Source organism: Giraffa tippelskirchi, chromosome 1 (assembly GCF_054371585.1).
Source record: "Giraffa tippelskirchi isolate mGirTip1 chromosome 1, T2T-mGirTip1v1.2.pri, whole genome shotgun sequence".
Taxonomy (NCBI): Eukaryota; Metazoa; Chordata; class Mammalia; order Artiodactyla; family Giraffidae; genus Giraffa; species Giraffa tippelskirchi.
This window is the reverse complement of record NC_137275.1, coordinates 134,563,238-134,587,716: the sequence shown is the minus strand read 5'-3', so window position 1 is coordinate 134,587,716 and position 24,479 is coordinate 134,563,238. Positions and strand designations below refer to the sequence as shown.

Sequence of the window (24,479 nt, the reverse complement as noted above, 5' to 3'; positions counted from 1 at the left end):
TTGGAACTTTCTTGGATGAATGAAGGATCAAGGAGTCAGGGGACAGAAAACAATAAGGAGAGCTAACATTTATTGAACGTGCATTTTGTGCTAGCAAACTTCTAAGTGCAGTCTTGTATCATATCATTAGATATTCACAATAATTCTCTGAGATAGATACTGTTATTAACTACGGCTTCAGATAAAGAAATATAATCTTAGTGATGATATATACCAAGCTTTAAGTTAGTATACCTAGTAACTGGAGACAGATGATGACATCAAGCTATCTGACTTCCAGTCCAAAAAAAATATGGTGAAGAATCAAGACTTGGAGTAAAGTAAAACCCTGTACACTGTTGGTGGGAAAGTAAATTGGTGGAAGCACTATGGAGAACAGTTTGGAGGTATCTCAAAGAACTAAAAATAGGACTGCCATATGACCCAGCAGTTCCACTCCTGGATATATATGGAAAAAAAAAAGACAAAAACCCCGCTAATTTGAAAAGATACATGCATCCCAGTGTTCACTGAAACATGATTTACAATTGCCAAGATATGGAAGCAATCTAAGTGTCCCTCAACAACAGAGAATGGATAAAGAAGATGAATATAGTAGAGTAGTACTATATATATATATATATATATATATATATATATATATATATATATATATATATAGTGTATATATATGTATATATATATATATTATGGAGTAGTACTAAGCCATAAAAAGAAAGCAATTTTGCTATTTTCAGCATCATAGAGGGACTTGGAGGGCATTTTGGAATCTAAAAAACACAATGAACTAGGGAATATAACAAAAGAAGCAAATTCACAGATGCAGAGAACAAACTATCAGTTACCAGTTACCAGTGAAGAGAGAGGAAGAGGGAGGGACAATTTAGGGGTAGGAGATTAAGAGGTACGAACTATTGATGAAAGTGTTGTGAAACTGTTTGTTGATCAGTTGTGTCCAACTCTTTTCGACCCCATGGACTGTGCACGCCAGTCTCCTCTGTCCATGGGATTTACTAGAGTGGATTGCAATTCCCTTCTCCAGGGAGTCTGCCCGATCCAGGGATCAAAGCCAGGTCTCACAATGCAAGCAAATTCTTTACCATCTGAGCCACGAGGGAAGCCCACAAACTATTGACATTACATATAAAATAAGCTACAAGGATATATTGTAAAAACATGGGGAATATAGTCAATAATTTCTAATAACTGTACATGGAATTTAACCTTTAAAAATTATACAATAAACAAATACAATGGATTTTAAAAAACAACAACAAAAAATAGCCCAACTAGTTTGTCAAAAAAGGCTATCTGCCAAGTACTTTACAAAAGTACTCCAGTTTAATCATCACTATGAGGTAACCATGAGGAAACTGATACTTAGGATATTAAACTTAGCAAAATATCACAGAGGTTTCAAACATTGATAATTATATTTATAGTTTAAAGTAATAAATTAGAGATACTAAGGGAATATTTGATGCAAAAAGGGGCACAATAAAGGACTGAAAAGGTATGGAGCTAGCAGAAGCAGAGAAGAGTAAGAAGAACTGGTAAAAATACACAGAGTAACTGTACAAAAAAGATCTTAATGACCAAGATAACCACGATGGTGTGATGACTCACCTAGAGCCAGAAATACTGGAGTATGAAGTCAAGTGGGTCTTAGGAAGCATTACTATGAGAAAAGCTAGTGGAAGTGGTAGATTGCAGCTGAGCTATTTGAAATCCTAAAAGATGATGCTGTTAAAGTGCTGCACTCAATATGGCAGCAAATTTGGAAAACTGCAGTGGCCACAGGACTGAAAAGGTCAGATTTCATTCCAATCCCAAAGAAGGGTAATGCCAACTATTGTTCAAACTACTGCACAATTGTGCTCATTTCACACGATAACAAGGTAATTCTCAAAATCCTTCAAGTTAGGCTTCAACAGTACATGAACCCAGAACTTCCAGGTATACAAGCTGGATTTAGAAAAGGCAGAGGAACCAGAGATTAAATTGTCAACATTCATTGGATCATAGAAAAAGCAAGTGAATTCCAGATAAACAACTACTTCAGACTACAATAAAGCCTTTGACTATGTGGATCACAACAGACTGTGGAAAATTCTGAAAGAGATGGGACTACCAGACCACCTTGCCTGTCTCCAGAGTAATCTGGATGCAGGTCAAGAAGTAACAGCTAGAACTAGACTTGGAACAATGGACTGGTTCAAAACTGGGAAAGGAGTACGTCATGGCTGTGTATTGTCACCCTGTTTATTTAACTTATATGCAGAGTACATCAAGGGAAATTCCAGGCTGGATGAAGTACAAGCTGGAATCAAGATTGCCAGGAGAAATATGAACAACCTCAGATATGCAGATGATACCACCCTTATGTCCAAAAACGAAGAGGAACTAAAGAGCCTCTTGATGAAGCTGAAGAAGAACAGTGAAAAAGCTGGCTTAAAACTCAACATTCAAAAGACTAAGATCATGGCATCTGGTCCCATCACTGCATGGCAAATAGATGGACAAACAATGGAAACAGTGACAGACTTTATTTTCTTGGGCTCCAAAATCAATGGGACAGTGACTGTAGCCATGAAATTAAAAGATACTTGCTCCTTGGAAGAAAAGCTCTGACAAAGGTCCATCTAGTTAAAGCTATGGTTTTTCCAGTAGTCATATATGGATATGAGAGTTGGACCATAAAGAAGGCTGAACACTAAAGAATTGATGCTTTCAAACTGTGGTCCTGGAAGAGCCTCTTGAGAGTCCATTGGAGAGCAAGGAGATCTAACCAGTCAATCCTAAAGAGGATCAACCCTGAATATTCACTGGCAGGACTGATATTGAAGCTGAACCTCTAATTCTTTGGCCACTTGATGCAAAGAGCCTATTCATTGGAAAATACCTGGATAATGGAAAAGATTGAGGGCAGGAGGAGAAAGGGACGACAGAGGATGAGATGGTTGAATGGCATTACCGACTCAATGGACATGAGTTTCAACAAAATCTGGGAGATAGTGAGGGACAGGGAAGCCTGGCGTGCTGCCATTCATGGGGAAACAAAGAGTTAGAGATGACTGCAACTGAACAACAATAAATATGATATTAATTGAGCTGTTATCAAAAAAAGAAGGAGACTTTATATTCAGATCTTTCAAGAAATGCTAAATTAGTTTGTTCTATTGACCGCAGTGCATGGGTGCTAAGTTGCTTCAGCCATGTCTGAGTCTTTGCAACCCTATGGACTGTAGTCCACCAGGGCCCTCTGTCCATGGGATTCTCCAGACAAGAATACTGGAGTGGGTTGCCATGCCCCCCCTAGGGGGTCTTCCCGGCCCAGGGATCAAACATGTGTCTATTATATCTCCTGCATTGGCAGGTGGGTTCTTTACCACTACTACCACCTGGGAAGGTGGGAATTCCTTGGGAATTTTGGAATCATTTGGAAGAGAATTTATAGAATTGTGAAGGGCTTCACAGGGATCCTGTACAATAACTTCAACCACATTATTTTTCTTGAAAAATATAGAAAACACTCCGAGTTGACAGAGTGGAGAGGGGAAAGAAACTTGCTATAATTCCCACCATTTGCAGCCAGGACAGAACATGATCAAATGTGCCCCATTCACACCCTCTATGTGTTAAAATATGGATATATTCACTGACTCATCAATCTTGTTATTCATCAAATGGGTAACTGACTACAAATATTTATTTTCATATTTGTATGGACTCAAATATTCCTTGAGAACTATCTCAAGCCCTAAATTATGAATCAATTATTGATATAAATTGGGCCACCGATAACTTTAACAGTCATTTTGACTCTGTCAGGGCCACAACACATAAAACATGTTTATAAATTTTTTTGATAGGTATCAGTATCTACATTCAGAGAAGGCAATGGCACCCCACTCCAGTACTCTTGCCTGGAAAATCCTGTGGACGGAGGAGCCTGGCAGGCTGCAGTCCATGGGGTCGCTAAGAGTCGGACATGACTGAGCGACTTCACTTTCACTTTTCACTTTCATGCATTGGAGAAGGAAATGGCGACCCACTCCAGTGTTCTTGCCTGGAGAATCCCAGGGACGGCGGAGCCTGGTGGGCTGCCGTCTAAGGGGTCGCACAGAGTCAGACACGACTGAAGCGACTTAGCAGCAGCAGCAGCAGCAGCAGCAGTATCTACATTTCTGAGAAAGGAAGAATTCCACTGGCTGAAAAATGAGATCTGAGATAGTTCAGCTGCTAAAACAGACACTGATTTATATCTGAGACTAATTGGTGACAATAATTGTCACAAAATGTACCAGGCTTTGTTACTTACTTGCAATGTGACATCAGCCAGGTGAATAATGATAGGACTGACCTTATGGGGTTGTTAGGCAGATGACTGATGATAATGAAGAAGATGAAGTGGAATTGGAGGAAGAACTACCATAACTACTACTTAGGGTAGACCATGATATATTGCATGTTGTATGAGTCCTAGTTATATTTAAAAAATCATTAATGCATGAATATATCATAGTAATACTATAGAAAAAAGTATAAATATTTAGAGTAATTATATTCCAGATATCCTTTTTAAAATCTATAAACCTCTAAAGGGTGAAGCAAATATTAACATGTTACCAACCTCTCACAACTGAGAAAAATACAATTTATAAAATAACTTTTCTAATAACGGTTTATTGTAAGAAAACACAAGTGGATGCTTTGACTGAAATAGATAACTTTGGATGATGGCTCAACTTGAAACTTGTCCCGACACATAGCCATTAAATATTGAGTTTTTGAAATGGTTGTTGTATAATTTATAAAAACCTATGCATTTGGAATATTTATACAATTATTAATCTGAATTAGATATTCTTTGAAGCATTAGCCCCTTACTAATTTAGAAAATTTCTGCTTAAAATAGAATACAGAATTAGAATAGAGGAAAGATAATGTTGCTTGTAAGTTACTGTGCTGCTTATTCCTTGAATCTCACAGAAAGAGGCATGAAAGGGGAATGATGTTACCCTAATTCTGAATCTTATGGCTTGTGGTCTGCTCCTTAAACTAGCAGTGTCCCAGGATTGGATTATACACAGGCACTTTCAAAGGATGTATAATCTGGTGCCCCTTTCAGGTATGAGTTAGAAATGAAATCAGCAGTTCTGTCATGTAATTATGTTCTGATACTTGGCAGTATGGTGAAGGCATGAAAACTGGTTGACTCTATATCTTACATGCCTTTATTCCTTATATTCTGAAATGATGGAATGAAACTGCTGTGTTTAGAAACACATAAAATTAATAAAGAAACTAGTGGTAAAAATAAATTGGTTTTAATTCATATGTACAATTATTTCCTTTTAAGTCTGAGAAGATAATTTAAGACATAAGATAGTCTACTTCAGGAACTGAATTTAAATAAGGCTCTACTTCAAAACTGTGTGTCTGTTGACTGTTTTTTTGTTTTTAATATACCATATTCTAAAATGCTTTCATTATTTTCTGAAAACTGATTACAATTTTCTCCAGATAGACAGACAGATAAATGGACTGACAGACTTGTTTAAAGGTGATGGTCTCCCCTCTTTCCCTGTGTGTTTTTTAAAAGGAATTATAACCCGAATAGTATTAAGATAAATCTAATTCCTTATGTTACACCAGCTTCTCAGTTCAGTTCAGTCACTCAGTTGTGTCCAACTCTTTGTGACCTCATGGAGTGCAGCATGCTAGGCATCCCTGTCCATCACCAACTCCCGGAGCCCATCCAAACTCATGTCCATCAAGTTTGTGATGTCATCCAACCATCTCATCCTCTGTCATCCCATTCTCCTCTTGCCTTCAATCTTTCCAAGCATCAGGGTCTTTTCCAAGGAGTCAATACTTCGCATCAGGTGGCCAAAGTATTGGAGGTTCAGCTTTGCATCAGTCCTTTAAATGAATATTCAGGGCTGATTTCCTTTAGGATTGACTGGTTTGATCTCCTTGCAGTCCAAGGGACTATCAAGAGTCTTCTCCAACACCACAGTTCAAAAGCATCAATTCTTCAGTGCTCGGCTTTCTTTATAGCCTAACTCTCACATCCATACGTTACTGTTGGAAAAACTATAGCTTTGACTAGATGGAACTTTGTCGGCAAAGTAATGTCTCTGATTATTAATATGCTGTCTAGGTTGGTCAAAGCTTTTCTTCCAAGGAGCAAGTGTCTTTCAGTTTCATGGCTGCAGTCACTATCTGCAGTGATTTTAGAGACCAAAAAAAATAAAGTCCGTCACTGTTTCCACCATCTATTTGCCATGAAGTGATGGGACCGGATGCCCATGATCTTCATTTTTAGAATGTTGAGTTTTAAGTCAGCTTTTTCACTCTCTTTCACTATCATCAAGAGGCTCTTTAGTTCTTTGCTTTCTGCCATAAGGGTGGTGTCATCTGCTCGTCTGAGATTATTGATATTTCTCCTGACAATTTTGATTCCAGCGTGTGCTTCATCCAGTCCAGTGTTTCACATGAAGTACTCTGCATATAAGTTAAATAAGCAGGGTGACAATATACAGCCTTGACATACTCCTTTTCCAATTTGGAATCAGTGTGTTGATTGAGGACGGCTTTCTTATCTCTCCTTACTATTCTTTGGAACTCTGCATTTAGATGGGTTTATCTTTCCTTTTCTCCTTTGCCTTTACCTTCTCTTCTTTTCTCAGCTATTTGTAAGGCATCCTCAGACAACCATTTTTCCTTTTTATATTTTTTTTTCTTGGGGATGATCTTGATCACTGCCTCCAGTACAATGTCACGAACCTCCATCCATAGTTCTTCAGGCACTCTATCAGATCTAATCCCTTGAATCTGTTAGTCACTTCCACTGTATAATCATAAGGGATATGATTTAGGTCATATCTGAATGGTCTAGTGGTTTTCCCTACTCTTTTCAATTTCAGTCTGAATTTGGCAATGAGTTCATGATCTGAGCCACAGTTAGCTCCCAGTCCTGTTTATGCTGACTGTGTGTATCTTCTCCAACTTTGGCTGCAAAGAATATAATCAATCTGATTTCAGTATTAACCATCTGTTGATGTCCACATGTAGAGTCTTCTCTTGTGTTATTGGAAGAGGGTGTTTGCTATTACCAGTGCTTTCTCTTGCAAACCAGCTTCTAGCTGTATTTTTATCTAGACCCTCAAGCATTACTTTTTAGTATGAAATCCTAGGAACCTTACAGCAGTATTTTTCAAACTGCGAACTGACCTATTGGTGAGTTTTAATGAAGTACTGGGTAATGAGATCAAGTTAGGGATTAGGCAACAATTTTTTTTTAATAGAATAGAATATGACAGTACAAAACAGTAAAAATTAGAGTTTACAACATATAGTATACATATATATGTATTCTATCATGAATATTTTATTCCTTTGTGTATATAAGTGTGTTCATGTACATAACGTTGTTAAAAATAGTTATACTATGCATAGATACTTAAAGTTTTGATTCCATAGTGCGTATTTGTGGTTGTACCTCACTTATTTCACATGCCCTAAAAATAGCCTTCAAAATTCTCTGTTTATTCATATTTTCTAGGGAAAAGTGTTTTGGCATTCATCTGATGTTTATAAATTATTTTTTTCAAAAAGTTCGAGACGAACTTATTCTAAAACAAATTTAATTATTATCTTTGTAGTTTTAGAACAGGTATAGTTTGAAATATAAAAATAATATAACATTTATATGCCTATTATATAAATAGATGTACTCCAAAATAATTGCTTTTTGTTCCCAGCTTAATGTTCTAATTAGATTACATACAAAACTTATTCATGTTCCTAAAAATTAAATAACATTTAGACTTATAAAGGTGTGAGTAAAGCATATTATATATTTTATTCTTCTTAAAATAATTTACTTCTTAAAACAACAGCATTTCATGAATTAAATTTATCTAAATATTATATTTCTATGCTAATAGTAATAGCTATATAACATAATAAGTATATAGACTTCCCTGGTACAGCTCCTGGTACAGCTCAGTCAGTAAAAAATCTACATTCAATTCAGGAGACTGCCTCCAATACAGGAGACTCAGGTTTGATCCCTGAGTCAGGAAGATGCCCTGGAAAAGGAAATGGCAACCCAATCCAGTATTCTTGCCTGGAAAATTCCATGGAGAGAGGAGCCTGGTGGGCTACAGTCCATGGGTCACAAGAGTCGGACACGACTTAGCAACTAAACCACCACAAGTATATAATGAGGATGGTGGCCTATGAAAGGATACAGTTAAGAAAAAGAGAGATAAAGAATTATTTCTTAAAGATCTAAAAATGACCTAAGAGAACAATAAAAGTAATGCATTCTCAACAATAATTTTGTCCCACTCAGGGTGCTGAAGATTATATATCACTATTTTTCATCACAGAGGCAACCCTATGAAGTAGATGGTATTTATATTTTGCAAATAAGGAAACTGAGGCTCAATGTAGTTAAGGTTTCTTTGCCACGAGTCACAAAACTAGTAAGTTTTGCATAGGATAATGAAAGAGGGAGAAAGAATTCTCAATTCTAATTCTCATCTGCAGATCACTTAGGAATGTACAGTACTGGCTTCCCTTTTACCGACAAAATCCCATTCTAGGTACTAAACTGGAAGTTGAATTATTGTTGAAAACAATCTGCCCTGTACAAGGAAAATTACATTCTTTAGCTTCATCCTGTTTACTCTAGGACACTGAGTTCTCAAATGAGAAAGGGGTGATTTAGTGGGATTTGTTAAGAAGGGTGATTGAATGGAACTGGAAGAGGTACAAATAAACAAGGAAGCACATGTTCAATTTTAATGCAAACTTTCGGTGACAGCAATATGTGTTGTCTGGGCAAACACCATCACCAGAGAAACTGATAAGACACAGAGAATAGCAAAGAACAGATCTAAGAAATCAAAATCTGGAGTAGTGGATGTTGTGATTCACTTACCAGATTCCTATTCAAGACAGAAGGGCTTATTTCCCCATCCCCATTGCTGCCTGATGATTCTCAAATGTCAGCCCTCTCTGGAAGTTACCATGGGTTGAGAGACTGCTTTACTTCTCTGAGGGCAGCCTACAATCAATGATTGGTAGCTTCTGTAGCATAAAGGCCCGGTTCTTTCTCGGTAGCACAAAATAATCTGTTTGTGTGACCCTCTATCTGTGGGTTCATTGGCTTCAGAAACTCTTCCTCTAACATCTTTGGTCACCTGAGGCTTTTGTTAAGACGACCTTGAAGCCTGATCTTTTCCTCTGTGCAACCCTGCTGTTTCTTTCCTTCCTCTCCTACAGTGATGATCTCCAAAACACTCCCTAATCAACTTCCTAGAATGTACACTCTACCTCACACTCTGGGGAACTGAAACTTCAAGGAGATCTACCATAATTTGAGTCCGTATCCACTGTCAGCTACCAAAGGATACATAGGGATTGAGCAATCAAGACAAATTGGTCAAGTAATTAGACAAATGGTCATATGCATTCAAAAGACTAAACATGTAGGCGTAGGACAGCAATTACTCAAGAAGAAAAAGGAAAAGCCCTGGATAGTGGTCAAGTCTGTTCAGATGAGGCCAAGTAGGGAGAAGAATGTCACCCAAAATTGTCCACGTCATAATCTCCAGAACTTACGAACATGGTATCTTATATGGCAAAAGGGACTTTGCCAATATGATTAATGTTAAGGACCATGAAATGGGGAGATAGTACTGGATTTCCAGGAAACCCAGTATAATCATAGAGATCCACAGATGCACAAAGCTTTCCCTAAGTGTGATCAGAAAAGGAGTTGTGAGAATGTTTAGAGGGATGCAGTATTACTAGATTTAAGATAAAAGATCAAGCACAAGAGCCAAGGAATACGGTTAGCCATTTAAAAGCTGGGAAAGTCAAGGAAACATTGTTCCCAAGAGACACTACAAAAATAACACAGCTCTGCTGGCATGTTAATTTTAGCCAAATAAGGTTTCTGTTTCAATTCTAACCTACAGCGCTATAAGCTAATAAATCTGCATTATTTAAAAAACCTTTTTTTTGACAATTTGTTACAGCAACAATAGTAAGCTAATATATATATTTGGTACCAGGAGTGAGGTGCTGCTGTAACAAATACCTAAAAATGCAAAAGTGTACTTGGAATTGGGCAACAAGGGAGAGACTGGAAGGATTTTGTAGAGAATGATAGAAAAAGGGTAGATTTCTTTGAGGAAACTGTTGGTAGAACTTTGATGGGAACTATTCTCAATGAGGGCTAAGAAAGAAGTGAGGAGCAGGACTGAGAAAACATAAATCATCTTACAGAATCCCAAATCATTGTGAATAGAGTGTTAAAAAGATGGACGTCAAAGGAACAGCTGGTGAAGGCTGAGAAGGAAATGAAGAATGTGTTATTGGAAACTAGATTAGAGAACACCGTTGCTGCGTAGTGGTGGGATGCTCAGCAGAAGTGTGTCCTTAAGTTACGTGGAGAGCAGAACTGGTGAGTGATGAAACTGTTCATTTAACCGAGGGTATTTCTAAGTGAAGTGTTGAAGATACAGCTTTATCTCTTATTGCTGCTTATAGTAAAATATTAGAGGAAGGAGAAGAACTAAGGAAGAACTACTAAAGTAACAAAAAAGAGAAAAAAACAAAAACACGAAGTACCCCAGTATTATAAGATTTTAGAAATTCTAAGCTTATTCTGAGTGAAAAAAAAAATTACCAAAAAGATTCACTGCCTGGAAATCATGATCTATAGCCAAGCCAAGCATGAGTCTATACCATTTTTTTCTTTTGCTAATACCTCAGAAAAATCAAAAGGTCATAATGTTCATTCATACAAATGTCTCTTTGAGGAGATTAACCTCTGTCTCAGGGATCACTCTAATCTAACTGGAAAGCATTTAGAAAGCTTTAGGGCATTATCCTTCAGTCATCCTCCCCAAATAGAAATCTAAACTAGAGACTGGGTTATCTAGGAAGGATCTGTGAAGGAACTTCTCATCTAATGGAGTAACTCCCATGACACATGGGAGCCACCAGTCTCCAGAACTGTAGGCAGCAGAAGCACTGCTAGCTGGGAATTAAAGAGATACAGTATAGAATTACAGAAGGCTGACATAGCCATAAATTTCCACAGACAGGAAGTAAGGTGGTAAAACTAGCCAGCTACAAACCTGTACTACCATTTATGAAAAATGGAGGATGCCTAGTGGGCAGAGACAAGAGCCCAAATAACTGAGCCACATAGGCTTAATTTCAGGGCTTAAAGTCTAACGGAGCTTCTCAGCTAGGTTTTGAAATTGCTTGGGGCTAGTAACTCTTTTCCCTTCTGATTTTGACTATCTTGAACCAGAATTTCTGTAACTTTTTATCCTATGCGTGTCTCATCATAGCATGTTAGGAACATATAACTTGCTCCTTAAGTTCTATGAGTCCATAGGTGGAGAGGAGGCCCCAGTATTATTACCAGGTTATCACTCACATCTAATTTAGGTGACTTAGATAATCAGATTTTAGACTTTTGGGCTAACAAGGTTTAGATGAGATTTTTGAACTTGAGTTGATACTGCAATGGGGTGAGACTTTTTATAATGTTGTGATGGGCTGAATATTTTTTGTATATGGGAAGAATGAAAACCTTTGTAGGGGTAGAAAGTGGACTAAGGTAAGTGGAATAATGGGGCCCTAAATATGCCCCACATCATTATTGTTGGAGCATGTAATCAGGATCTTACATTGAGAAATGGATTTTGAATATGTGATTAAGGTTAAGGATCTTGAGATAGGAGATTATCCTGTATTATCTAGAGAGACCCAATCTAATCATATCAGTCTTTATTTTTTTTTATTTTTTTATTTTTGTTATAAATTTATTTATTTTAGTTGGGGGCTAATTACTTTATAATATTGTAATAGTTTTTGCCATACATTGACACGAATCAGCCATGGGTTTACATGTGTTCCCCTTCCTGGACCCCCCACCCACCTCCCTCCCCATCCCATCCCTCTGGGTCATCCCATTGCCCCGGCCCTGAGCCCTTGTCTCATGCATCGAACATGGAATGGTGTTCTGTTTCACATATGATAATATACATGTTTCAATGCTATTCTCCCAGAACGTCCCACCCTCACCTTCTCCCTCAGAGTCCATAAAATTGTTCTATGCATCTGTGTCTCTTATTCTGTCTCACATATAGGGTTATCATTACCATCTTTCAAATTCCATATATATGCATTAGTATACTGTATTGTTGTTTTTCTTTCTGGCTTACTTCACTCTGTATAATGGGCTCCAAATAGTTCTTTCCTCTGGATAAGCATAAATAGCAGATTCTATTAAAGTGTGTTAAGTTTATAAAGTGTAAGTGTTAAAGTCTTAGTTGCTCAGTCATGTCTGATTCTTTGCAATCCCATGGATTATAGCCCACCAGGCTCCTCTGTTCATGGAATTTCCCAGGCTAGAACACTGCAGGGGGTTGCCATTCCCTTCTCCAGGGGATCTTTCTGGCCCAGGGATCGAACCTGGTCTCCTATATTACAGGCAGATTCTTTACCATCAGAGCCACCAGGGAATAATAAATGCCAAAAAATGGGTTTTGCTCTAGCATGTTATGTATCAGACAAACTAGGAGCCCACCAGGTTCCAAAACAAGAAGGTAAATTTCTTTTATGTAAAGACCTCTTTTTTTTTCTTTTTTTTTTTGACATTTAGAAAGTCCAGCTCTGCACGCTTTTTCTTCAGATATTAATACCTGCATATGGGCCCATCCTTTGGGTAGAACTTAGACTTGCTTTAGAAAGAAAATGTTCATGGGATGGTAAGGTAGGTACAGCTTTTAAGAGTAGAATATATTTTATCTAGAACTTGGTATATCTGAAAATGTCTTTTCCTTTTGCTGACATTTGCTCCAGCTTCTGTTGTGGTATTGGAGCTATGATGCTTTTGCTTTGCTTTTCATCTAATCTCATTTGCCTTCTGTATTTCAGAAATTCTTTACTTTTTTGGCTCACTAGTGGCATCTCTTTTTTTTTATGGAGACATATGCTGTCACACATTGGAGAAGGAAATGGCAATCCACTCCAGTGTTCTTGCCTGGAGAATCCCAGGGACGGGGGAGCCTGGTGGGCTGCCGTCTATGGGGTCGCACAGAGTTGGACATGACTGAAGTGACTTAGCAGCAGCAGCATTCTGTCACAATAGTGGAAGTTCGGGATGTCATGATTTAATTCTCACAGAATTCTGGGAAAATTAAAACAACAACAACAACTTTTAGTCAAGAGACTGAAGGTCAGATAAACGTCTGTGTGTCGCAATTTTTGAGTGTTTAAGCTGTGTTTTGACCTCAGATTCTCTGGTCTTCATATTCTGATCTCTCATCCCTAACCAGAGATAATCTTGCATTCCATTTCATTTTAATAAATTCCACTGATTTCACCAAAACATATTCTGAATATCTGTAATGTGACAGTTCTATACAAGCAGGGAAAACACAGATTTGGCTAAGACAAAGAGTCTATCTTCAGTTGACTCACAATTTTTTATGTGAAATTTACTGAAGAAGGAAAATAAGGGAAAGTAAAGACTAAATTTACTTACTATGCCATTTTACCTGAGATTGTCCTGGTATGGATAAATTAAAAAGCAAATATAAATTGAAAAAGCATTCACTATGAATACTCTATATATGTTGGTGAAAATAATGATCATGTTTTTTTATGTCTTGATATAACTTAGAAAATAGTGCCTATTTGAAGTAATATGCAAATGATAGAAATAAACTTACTCATATACACATTATAAGGATTAATTTCTTTAACTTACTTCCTACCAGTCAGAGTTAATTTGTAGCAAGGAGGCAACTGGAATAACAAGTAGTATTATTCATAAATAAAATGCATAAAAATATATTCAGGAAAGCCAATGCTGTTTGCTTAACTATCTCATTTATACCTTACCTGTATCTGTTTGAGGTTGTTTTCAAAGTTCCATGAAACGTGAGGTTTTAGAGAGTAGTTAGTTGCCTGTCTTTATTTTCAGAGAAAATAAAATGAAAGAAAGACTTGCTCTGAAATATACACAGAGGTAGGGGCATCGCCACACCTACCCCACAAGGCATTTCTGCTAATCCCTTGTCTTAATGGAGTGGGAGAATGGGAGATCTTGAGTCACTTAACTTTCCACACTTTTTCCTTGAGGGAAATTTATCTTCAGTGTTATGGGAATATGATATCCCAGTCTATTATTCTGATTCCCTCACAAAACAACTTGGGGTAAGAAGTGCTAGACAATAATAAAACAAGGAGAACCTGAAGAGATTTTTTTTGCTTATACATAATCAGATTTGTGTCATTAAAGGCACAAACTGGAGGGTATCTAATAAAATCAATGAGGCTTTTTTGGTTGCTGATATCTATCATATTGAAAGGAATACTGCCAATGTTTCCCCATCAGGATTTATGCAGGAAACAGACTCATATCCTCTCATTGTGCAGTACAGTCTTATTTTTCACTCATTCTTCTCTAGTTGCAACATAAATTAGGTAGCTGAGAAAAGTCAGACACCATTAATGACTGAAGGTAAGTAGTATTTTTAAAGGAATTCAATGCTGATTAAGGAAGAGAACAATATTACATTTCCTATAAGTACTGAGGATCTGAGGAAGGAAAAAAAAACTTGTGTCTTGTGAAATGTATGTGCCCTATTTAAAAAAGATTCAAATTACATTTCAGTAGAATATCAGCACTCAGCAAACACCCCAGACATAATTGCTGTAGACTGGACCCACCAAATGTAGCACGTGAATATTTGAGAAGAAACAAGATATTATCATAATTTCAAGGCATCTATTCCAAGACAGTTATTAACTACAAATGGAAAGATGGTAACCCACAAACACTATTTAACCAAGGGATAAAGTTAACATCACCAGTAATAGGGCATATCAACATTATTTTTGATATCCTGTGCCTGGAGAATTCCATGGACAGAGGAGCCTGGTGAGCTATAGTCCATGGGGTTGCAAAGAGTCAGACATGACTAGCAAATAACACTTTCACTTTTCATTGAGAACTGAGGACACTTTGTCATTTCTGTGGTTGTTATGCCCGTCATACTAGTTTAGTCCCGAGGAAACATCAGACAAATGCAAGTTGAAGGACATTCTACAAAATAATTAAACAGTAAGACTATTCAGAAGTGTCAAGACCATAAAACAATAAGGAAAGAGTAAGGAACTGCTGCATATAGAGACTAATGGAAAAAAATGCAATGTAGGATCCTATGTTGGATCCTGAAACAGAAAGAGGACATTAGTGGGAAAATTGGTGAAATTTGAATGCAATCTGTAGTTAATTAATAGTATTGTAACAATGCTTATTTCTTGGTATTGATCATTTTACTATGATATGTCAAATGTTAACTTTAGCAGAAGCTGATGAGAGATGTACAGAAATCCGTTCATAGCTTATATAAGGTTGACATTTCAAAATCAAAAGTCAAAAAAACCTCATTTTATCATAAGGACACAGATTTTTGAGGAAACACACTTTCTCCATCTAACTTTTAAAATTTCACAAATAGAAGAAGACTAGAGTTAGGGGGCTTCTGTTTAGTTCTATCAGGATATACAAATGTTTATGTGAGAAGGAAATTAGACCTATAGGGAGAGTGGGTGAGAGAAACCTGGAAGTTTTGAAGGTTTTTTCTTGCAAGGGTATGTCTACTTACCATTCTTCATCCCAAATGGAAGGTGATGTCCTGGAAAAATTACGTGGAGCTCCAAGGTACAGAGGCAGCATGAAGTAGAGCTTCAAGAAAGCATCATATAGAAAAAGATGGTAAGTTTCAGAAGCAGACAATCACTTTCAAATCCTGAATCTTCTACTTGATAACTGTCACCAGTTTGACTGTAAGTTACTACCATCACCACCGCTACCACTACTGCTCCTCCTCCTCCATTTTTATTTTAGATAACAGTACTTGTCTTGCAGGTTTCACAGATTACTAATGTAATGTAAATATTATATAAGTAAGAAATATTAACCCCATGTCTATTTAAAGCCATGCATTTATTATTAAACTAATCATTACACAAAGTTTAAAAGAAGAGAAAAATCACATACATTTTCATTTACCAAAAGGTATGTGCAATCACTTTAAGTTTTATGGTTACATGTTTTAACATGATTGTGATTTTAGTGTATCATTTTTATCTTGCATTTTCCCCACATTATTTATGAATTTTTTCATGTTTCTACAATATTTTTAAATATCTCCCTACAAAAGAGATTTTGATTCTGATTTTTTTAAATATTGCAAGCCATGCATGTTACATTTAAAAATGTTTTTTAACTTGGATTATTCCTTTTATAAAGAAATATGCATTAATATTTGTTGTTGTTTAGTCACTAAGTCATGTCCAACTCTTTGTGACCCTATGGACTGTAGCCCACCAGACTCCTCTGTTCATGGGAATTCCCAGGCAAGGATACTGGAGTGGGTTGCCATTTGTACCTTAGGTGATCTTCCCGGATCAGAGATCCAACCCGCCTCTCCAGCATTGGCACACAGATTCTTTACCACTGAGCCACCAGGGAAGTCCTCATTAATATCTGTAGCTTTTGTAAATAAGTTAAAATTGACCTTTTTCATAAATGCTCATTTTTACCTCCTACTTTATAAATATTTGAACACATGAATCTTAAATCACTGAATTTTCCTGATATTATCAGAAGTACTTATTCATCACTGGTAGACAAAGCAAGGTGGATTGGCATGATCTTTGCTTCTAGTATAGAACTACAACGTTGGTGCAGACTGCCACTGTTTCGATATAAGAGGCATGACGAGTGCTATGCAGATTGTTAGTTCTCATTATTAATTATTCATATTGGCATGGTGCTGAAGGGAAAGAGTAACTTTACCAGTTATTCTTACTCCCATTCTGTCAGCCTTCTTTAGTATAGGTTGCCACTGGTGGAGGAGGTAAGAATACAGAGTAGATGAGGTTCTTCATGTGGGAAAGCCCATCACAGAATCCCTCATTCCCCAGGGTTAGCACAGTACAAATGTTCTATTAGTTCTTTGGGTTTTGACCAGCGACTGCTTAGCTTGATCTAAGGTTTTAGATCTGTTAAAAGATCTAAATTTTCCTTGATCTTTATGTTCTATATATTTCTGGCTTGTGAGTATTCACATAGACCTCCCACTACACTTGGAACTCCGGTTTTATGTTTTGTTTTGTTTTTTGCTTACTTTTGTGATCTCAGATTCATTGTGATCCCAGTAGGGTCTTTCTTTTGTAGCCTGCTCTCATGTCTTGTTTCCTTGTTCAGCTCTAATAAACATGTTGCCATTCTTGATCCAGTACAGAAAATTTGGTCTACAGCACTCCTGGTGGCTCAGTGGTAAAGAATTTGCCTGCCAATGCTGGAGACAAGGGTTCAATTCCTGGGTGGGAAAGATCCCCTGGAGAAAGATGGCAACCCACTTCAGTATTCTTGCCTGGGAAATCACATGGACCGAGGAGTCTGGGGGGCTATAGTACATGGTGTCACAAGAGTCAGTCACATCCTAGTGACTAAACAACATAATGAAAATTAGATATTTTGAGTGTATTGGAGAACATTATTTGTTTATCAATTTACTAGAGAGAGAAAAGAGAAAAGGTTAAGAAAATAGAGCAGATGCTTATCGCTTTCTTATGAATTTCCTCAAGCTGAGAAGGAAAAGTAAAGCACCCCTCCAAGTTAGAACACATGCTGTTAGTTTTTAACTGGAAATAACAAAACTAATTTCAACTGTGCTATTTTGTTATTATCCCGTTAAAATATATATGATATTACATTTACCATTTACAATAGTTTAAGTGTACTGTTCAGTAACACTAAATACTTTCACATCGCTGTGCAAATGTCACCATTATCCACATCCAGGACTATTCATTTTCCCAAGTTGAAACTCTAAATCCATTTGACAGTAACTCCCCATTACCCCTGTCCCAGCCCTTAGCAACCACCTGCTAGCTTCCATCACTGTGACCACTCTAAGTACCTCGACTAATACAGCACTTGTTCTTTTGTGATTAGATTCATCACAGCATCATGTATTCAAAGTTCATCCATTTTGTAGCATGTGCCATAACATCCTTTTTAAAGCTGAATAATTTTTCATTGAATGTACACCATTTTGTTTGTCCATCCATCCATATATGGACACTTGAGCTGCTTCCACCTTTTAGTTACTGTGACTAATGCTGCTATGAACATGTGTGTACAAATATGAATCCCTACTTTTATTGCTTGTGGATATATAATTTTGCCAATGTGCAGCATGTTATTTTCTGTTTGTTTTAATACTAGCTATTCTTATGGGTGTGAGGTAATATCTCATTGTGGTTTTGGTTTGCATTTTCCTAGTTATTAGTGATGTTGAGTATCTTTTTATGTGGTTATTGACCATTTGTTGATCTTCTTTGGAGAAATGTCTGTCCTTTCAAGTTCTTTGCCTGCTTTAACTGGGCTTTTTTCTTGTCCACTCTAATTTTAATTATAAAGGGTTTAACGTTGAATCAAAATGTGAAGATGGGGAAAGAACAGGAGAGATGTGATAAAGAACTCTGGCCTCATTCCAATATACTTGGCTTTGACTCTATCTATATATTTTCCATGTGTTAATGGAAAGGATTGTGTGAATTGCTGTTATTCCACAGGTAGTGGAATATATAATATATATATATATTAATTGTAATATATATAATATATATAATAGCTGAAGTAATGGGTTACAAAGACTCCACAGATTATAGGGAAATTACAATATCTGGGTGCCTCCCACCCCCAATCAGAGCAGATGGCTGTTTCCCAAGGGTTATAAAAGTGACTACTTTCCTTAAATAAGCCATCTGTCTGAATAATCATTTTCACCAATTAATAAAGAAGGCATTTGAAGAGCCTCAGCTCAAATGTGTTAATTCTAAACACAGGAAGGAGAAAAGTACTATGTTTTCTCCAGTTGTAAAATAATATCATTTCTAGGTTTCTGTGTTGAATCAGAAATAGGATCTACTTTTGTTGCCCTTTCTCAAACATTCTGTGGAGCTAGATAAATTGGTAAAAAGCAAATCAATAGTTGAAACTAGTCTGTGATGACAAATTTGACTTGCTTGACAGCAGCATATATTATTATTGATCACCAAGATCAAATCAGGCAGACCGAGCAAGTCACATGCTCTTATGGTAAAACAAAGCTCCCACTCATAAAGTTAATCTGATGGTGAATTTCAGTAAGGCAGATAATTGTATTTTATCTTTATGTTGTTTAACTATAAAAATATTGATTAAACCTCAACCTACTACTCACTGTCCTCCCTTCACTCCTTAAGCTCCAGCCATAAAGATACATTTACAGTTCCCCTACCCAATTTTTTATACTAACAAGCACATGTAGGTGTCAGCCCCCAATAACCTCCACTTTGACAAACTGGAAAACCTTCCTCATTCTTCAGATTCTAGCTCAAGCATCTTCTCTGTGATGAACTGTTTTATCAGCCAAAAAAGCTGATATTTCCACTTTAGCCTCCTTGGTGTTTCCAATATGAATCGACAGTACAGAATTTTTCTCACTAAACTAATTCACTGTAAAACATTGACTCTCATATTAGAGTGTTATCACATGAGGAAAGAGACCATATCCTGCTTACCTATATAGTGCTAGTTCCTGAAAATAAAACTTAAAGAAGAAATTGCTAATGCAAAAAACAGTTTAGAAATACTCTAGACAAGATGACAGCTTGCTTTAAAAAATCCTAATATATGATAATTTTATTAAAGCTTTAATTCCTTTTTGCTCACAGTGAAAAACTACAGATAAAATTTGTTATTATCAATTTTGAAACACACATCAAAAATAAATTTCAATTGAAAAATAACTTGAAACAAAGATATGGAGATTACAAATCTGATTTTTGGGATTTAGGGTTGGTTTATTCAACAGAGTTTGCTGGAATCAGTAATCCAACTTTAAACCTGAAATTTTATGGGCTCATATTTATTCCTTGTGAATTCCTTTAGCTTTGTGGTTTTGCTCCTGTGCTGTGCTTAGATACTCAGTCATGTCTGACTCTTTGCCACCCCGTGAACTGTAGGCCACCAGGCTCCTCTGTCCATGGAATTCTTCAGGCAGGAATACTGGAGTGTATTGCCATGCCCCTTCTCCAGGGGATCTTCCCAACCAAGGATCAAACTAAGGTCTCCTGCATTGCAGGCTGATTCTTTACTGTCCACCAGGGAAGCTAATAGTGGGGAAACTTTTTTTCCTGGTGATCCAAGTGGGTAATCCAACATCATACATAGTTTTTTTTAATTATTCTCAATCACACAAAATATTAAAAAATCCTTATACTTATCATTCTTGGTTGGTTTACAGTGCAGCTACAGGTTTATAATATCGCTGTCTCTGCCCCACTCAAATTTCCTAGAGCTGGACACATAGGGTGCAATGACATTTTAGAGTAAAGCTTGAATACCAGTATAAAGTAACAGTGTCATACAGCAAAATGCACACCTTAGCTTCCAAAACAAAGAAACTAGTTCTTAATGAAATGATCAGTCAGAACTTACAAGTCTAGCTATATTTATAAAAGATGGCTCGTTGCAACATGGATTCAATGTGGTTCACACTCTCTCCCCTTAAATATAATTACAAATATACTTTGATATCTACCTTTGCCAAAACAGTAGAGAGAGGCCTCTTTCTCTCTCTCTCTTTTTTTTTTTTGTATTTTATCTCAAATGTTTACTCATCAGTCTTTTCCTATTTTCTTCCCCCATTTTTTCCCTCAGTAATTTTTTGATGAATGAGCCTTTTGCTTATCGCAGCCCTTAATGATGTCGCTTAAGGGAAGAAGTGCTGGGGATGAATTTTGTGTCTGCTTGCTTTAGCCAAGTAGAAAAGTACTTCACATCCCTTTCTTTGACTAGTCCCCTTCATGCTGCAATCTAGCCCAGCTGATGGATTGTTTCTTGTCTGCAGTGACTAACCAGTGTCTTTCAGTCTGGCTGCTTGCACATTAACTCACTCTCTCTCTCATTGTCCTGTCCTTTTAATTTAAATGCTTGTCTCCTTGCCTCTCAGTCTAACAGCTCATTCCTTCTCCTCCCCTATTACCCGGCATTGTTTCTCCATCATATCACTTGCAATTTCCAGGATGACATATTTTACTTCAGATCATAGCTCATTTAGTCTTTTCTCCTGCTGGTATGCTAATAACATCTCAAGCTAATCATTAATTTCCATCCTGTGGTTTCAATAATTCCTTCCATGCTAAATCTTGCACAAGAAAATTGTTTTAGGCTTGGCACCTTAACTTAATCTAAGGGAAAAATGAGCCAGAAGTGCCCAGGGGGCACTGCAAGTGGCCCCCTCTGGTCAACGGGGGCATTATTGCTCACCTAGTTCAAGGCTTGCTTTTTTTTTTAACAGGTGGAAGAATAAAAGGGGCAGAAACAACTTTACCTCTGTAACTTCATGTGTGTTTAATTAATGTCTTTGGGAAATAGAAGAATTTGAAAGTATTGTGCAAAATTATTATTTGACCCTAATATATATTATTGTATATATAAAAATATCAAAAGGAGGAAAATTTTTAAATATTAGTGCTGGAAGGATATTCAGAGATCAAGTACAAGCTCTTCCTTTTTATAAATGAGACAAGTGAGGCCCAAGAAGTTTCAAAGATTTGCCATGTCTGCCATGAGCTGGGCTGACAAGATTTTTGCTCTACATCTGTCTATAGCCGTGAAACTAAGATCCTGACTGAATTTCTGATGCCGCTCACACACACAAAACAAACATCATTATAGTCATGCTTCCCAGAGAAGTCATAAATCTGCTTCATATTTTCTTTGCTTTCAATATTAAATACTAGTGCTTTGGTTTGGTTTAATGTAGATAGAGTACAGAATCTGAACTGTAACAAGACTTGGAAAAATAGCTTTTGGTATACCATCCACTAAAGTGCAGTAAGGAACATTGCAAGGGAATTAGAATGGAGTTGAGTGAGCTTCTAGAAAATATCTTCCATGTCTGTGTTTAACTGAAATTCCATCAGTATACACTTTCTATGGATTTACATGTGTATATGTCAGTTCTCCTTGATTAGGCGTGATTCTGCCCCTTTGGGGACATTTGACCACATGTTCTTTTTGACATCTGGGGTTTGGTGCTGACATCTAGGGGGCAGAGGCAAAGAATGCTGCTAAATATTCTACAATGCACAGTACAGTCTCCAGCGATAAATACCAACATTGCTGTTTTAGAAACCCTAATACATGAGAATACATGAAAAATGAGCAATTAATAACTGTAATTATCTTTTGGGAATAGAGACAAACACTGGATTTAAGAATCATGATTAAAGGGACTTTAGCCTTTAGTTTATTCTATTCTATTGTTTTATTTATTTTCACGAAGAGAATGTGTATCATAGTGTAGTTAAAGATTAGTAAAAAATAACAAAACATACTGAACAGGAATCAAAATGAAGGCTAGGAATATTCAAAACAGTATATTATTCAAAAATATTCAAAAAAGTATAGATGTTTAAAGGTCCTTTGTTCTTATATATTTCAGTTGAAATATTAATTTACATGGTCATTTTAGCAATAAATCAAAGTGTCTGCCCTACCTCCTGTTTCTTCCCCATCCTCCACATTTAATCTATAATCAACCCAACCCATTTTAATGGTGAATAAGTTCTGTGAACCATCATTTCCTCTTCATCTCCACTGATCATTTTAATATATGTTTTTTTTCCTCCAGTCTGGACTACAGCAATCTCATTATTAGCTCTTTACTCCCTGCCTTTAAACTCTTTTTCCAAATAATTTCCTACATCATTGACAATTTCATTCATACATAATACATCATCATTCACAATGTCCCTTAACAAGGACTTCAGTTGATTTCTTCTTAGATCAAGGATGATAAAGACAGCACTTAGTACCAGTCTCATTTTCCAGGTTCAAGGCAGCTGTCACTCATAGCATTGATTAATCTCAGTAATCTTTCTGTCTGATGTATAACAACTGTGACTTCAGACTCCCTCCTAACAGGATCCATGTGGCCATTCAAACTGCCTGGAGTCTGTGTGAAGATGAAACCTATCATACATTCTTCCACCAGTGAACTGCTGCATATTTAATACTTTTTTTTTTCTTTCAGTGGCTATTTCCATGCTGAAGAATATAAATAATGAGGGGTTATTAGCAATTTAAAGAATGGAATCAGAAACTCAAGAACATCAGTTGAGTGTTCCTTTAAGATACTTTACTCTAATTATGGAAATTTAACAACCTTAGTCACAATAATTGACCAGTACTTGACCCTATTTACTATTGCTTAGTTTCCAAGAATAAAGCCTGGTAGGCTGCAGCCCATGGGGTCGCTAAGGGTCGGACACGACTGAGCAACTTCACTTTCACTTTTCGCTTTCATGCACTGGAGAAGGAAATGGCAACCCACTCCTGTGTTCTTGCCTGGAGAATCCCAGGGACGGCGGAGCCTGGTGGGCTGCCGTCTATGGGGTCGCACAAAGTCGGACACGACTGAAGCGACTTAGCAGCAGTAGCAGCAAGAATAAAGTCTGCTGGAAGCTGACATTTAAAGGTACCAGATTTGAAAGTACTACTGCTATAAAACCTTAGAATGTTACCTAATTATAAATGGGTATTGTCTAAATGTAAAAGAGAAAACTAAATAAAGATACTTTCAGGATAGAGCAGTTAAGAGAAAAATTAGGGAGTAGTCAAAAAGGATAGAAAAGGGCAAAAAAAAATGATTCTGGACAAGTTTAAATATAGAGTTGTCAAGACAATGTGTCGGAAATTACTTCAGAATAAGCAAAACTACTACATAAAATAGACTGTCATGGGGTAGAAAAATAGGTTGAGAATTTACCATGAATATGAAAATGTCATCCTAAAAACATCAAATAAAGTGAGCAGTGAGAAAGAATACAAAAATATGAAGGAAAGAAGTATAAGATTGAGTAAGTTATTACCAGGAATTTAATTTTTAAACACATGAAAATAATAGGAAAGAAACTAGTGAAAAAATGTGAAGAGTCAAGTGCGCCTAGGAGAATAGTATGAAGAAAATAACATCAGAAATAATAAAAAAGAGAAGACATGACATTTTAAGGAAATTATTTCAAATCTTCCTCAGGAGAAAGACTATATTTTAAAAAGGATTTGTTTTCAACAACACAAGTTGATTTTATGTGGCTTCCCTGGTGGCTCAGATGGTAAAGAATCTGCTTGTAATATGGGAGACCCAGGTTCGTTTCCTGGGTAGGGAAGATACCCTGGAAAAGGGAATGACTACCGACTCCAGTATTCCTGCCTGGAGAATTCCATGGATGGAGGAGCCTGGTGGATTACAGTCCACTGGGTCGCAAAGATTTGGACAGGACTGAGCAACAAACACTCC

At 36.8% G+C, this 24,479-nt stretch overlaps 1 pseudogene across 2 annotated transcripts in view; it reads right to left on the bottom strand.

Annotated features, from left to right (window-relative positions):
• The window catches only part of LOC145509217 (protein CFDP2 pseudogene), an 837,797-nt pseudogene that overhangs the window by 59,598 nt on the left and 753,720 nt on the right, over window positions 1–24,479 (bottom strand). For both annotated transcript variants that reach the window (XR_014055918.1, XR_014055919.1), the window contains exon 8: window positions 15,720–15,799. The product of XR_014055918.1 is annotated as a protein CFDP2 pseudogene, transcript variant X1 (transcript). Of the gene's footprint in view, window positions 1–15,719; window positions 15,800–24,479 lie in introns of those variants that run through there.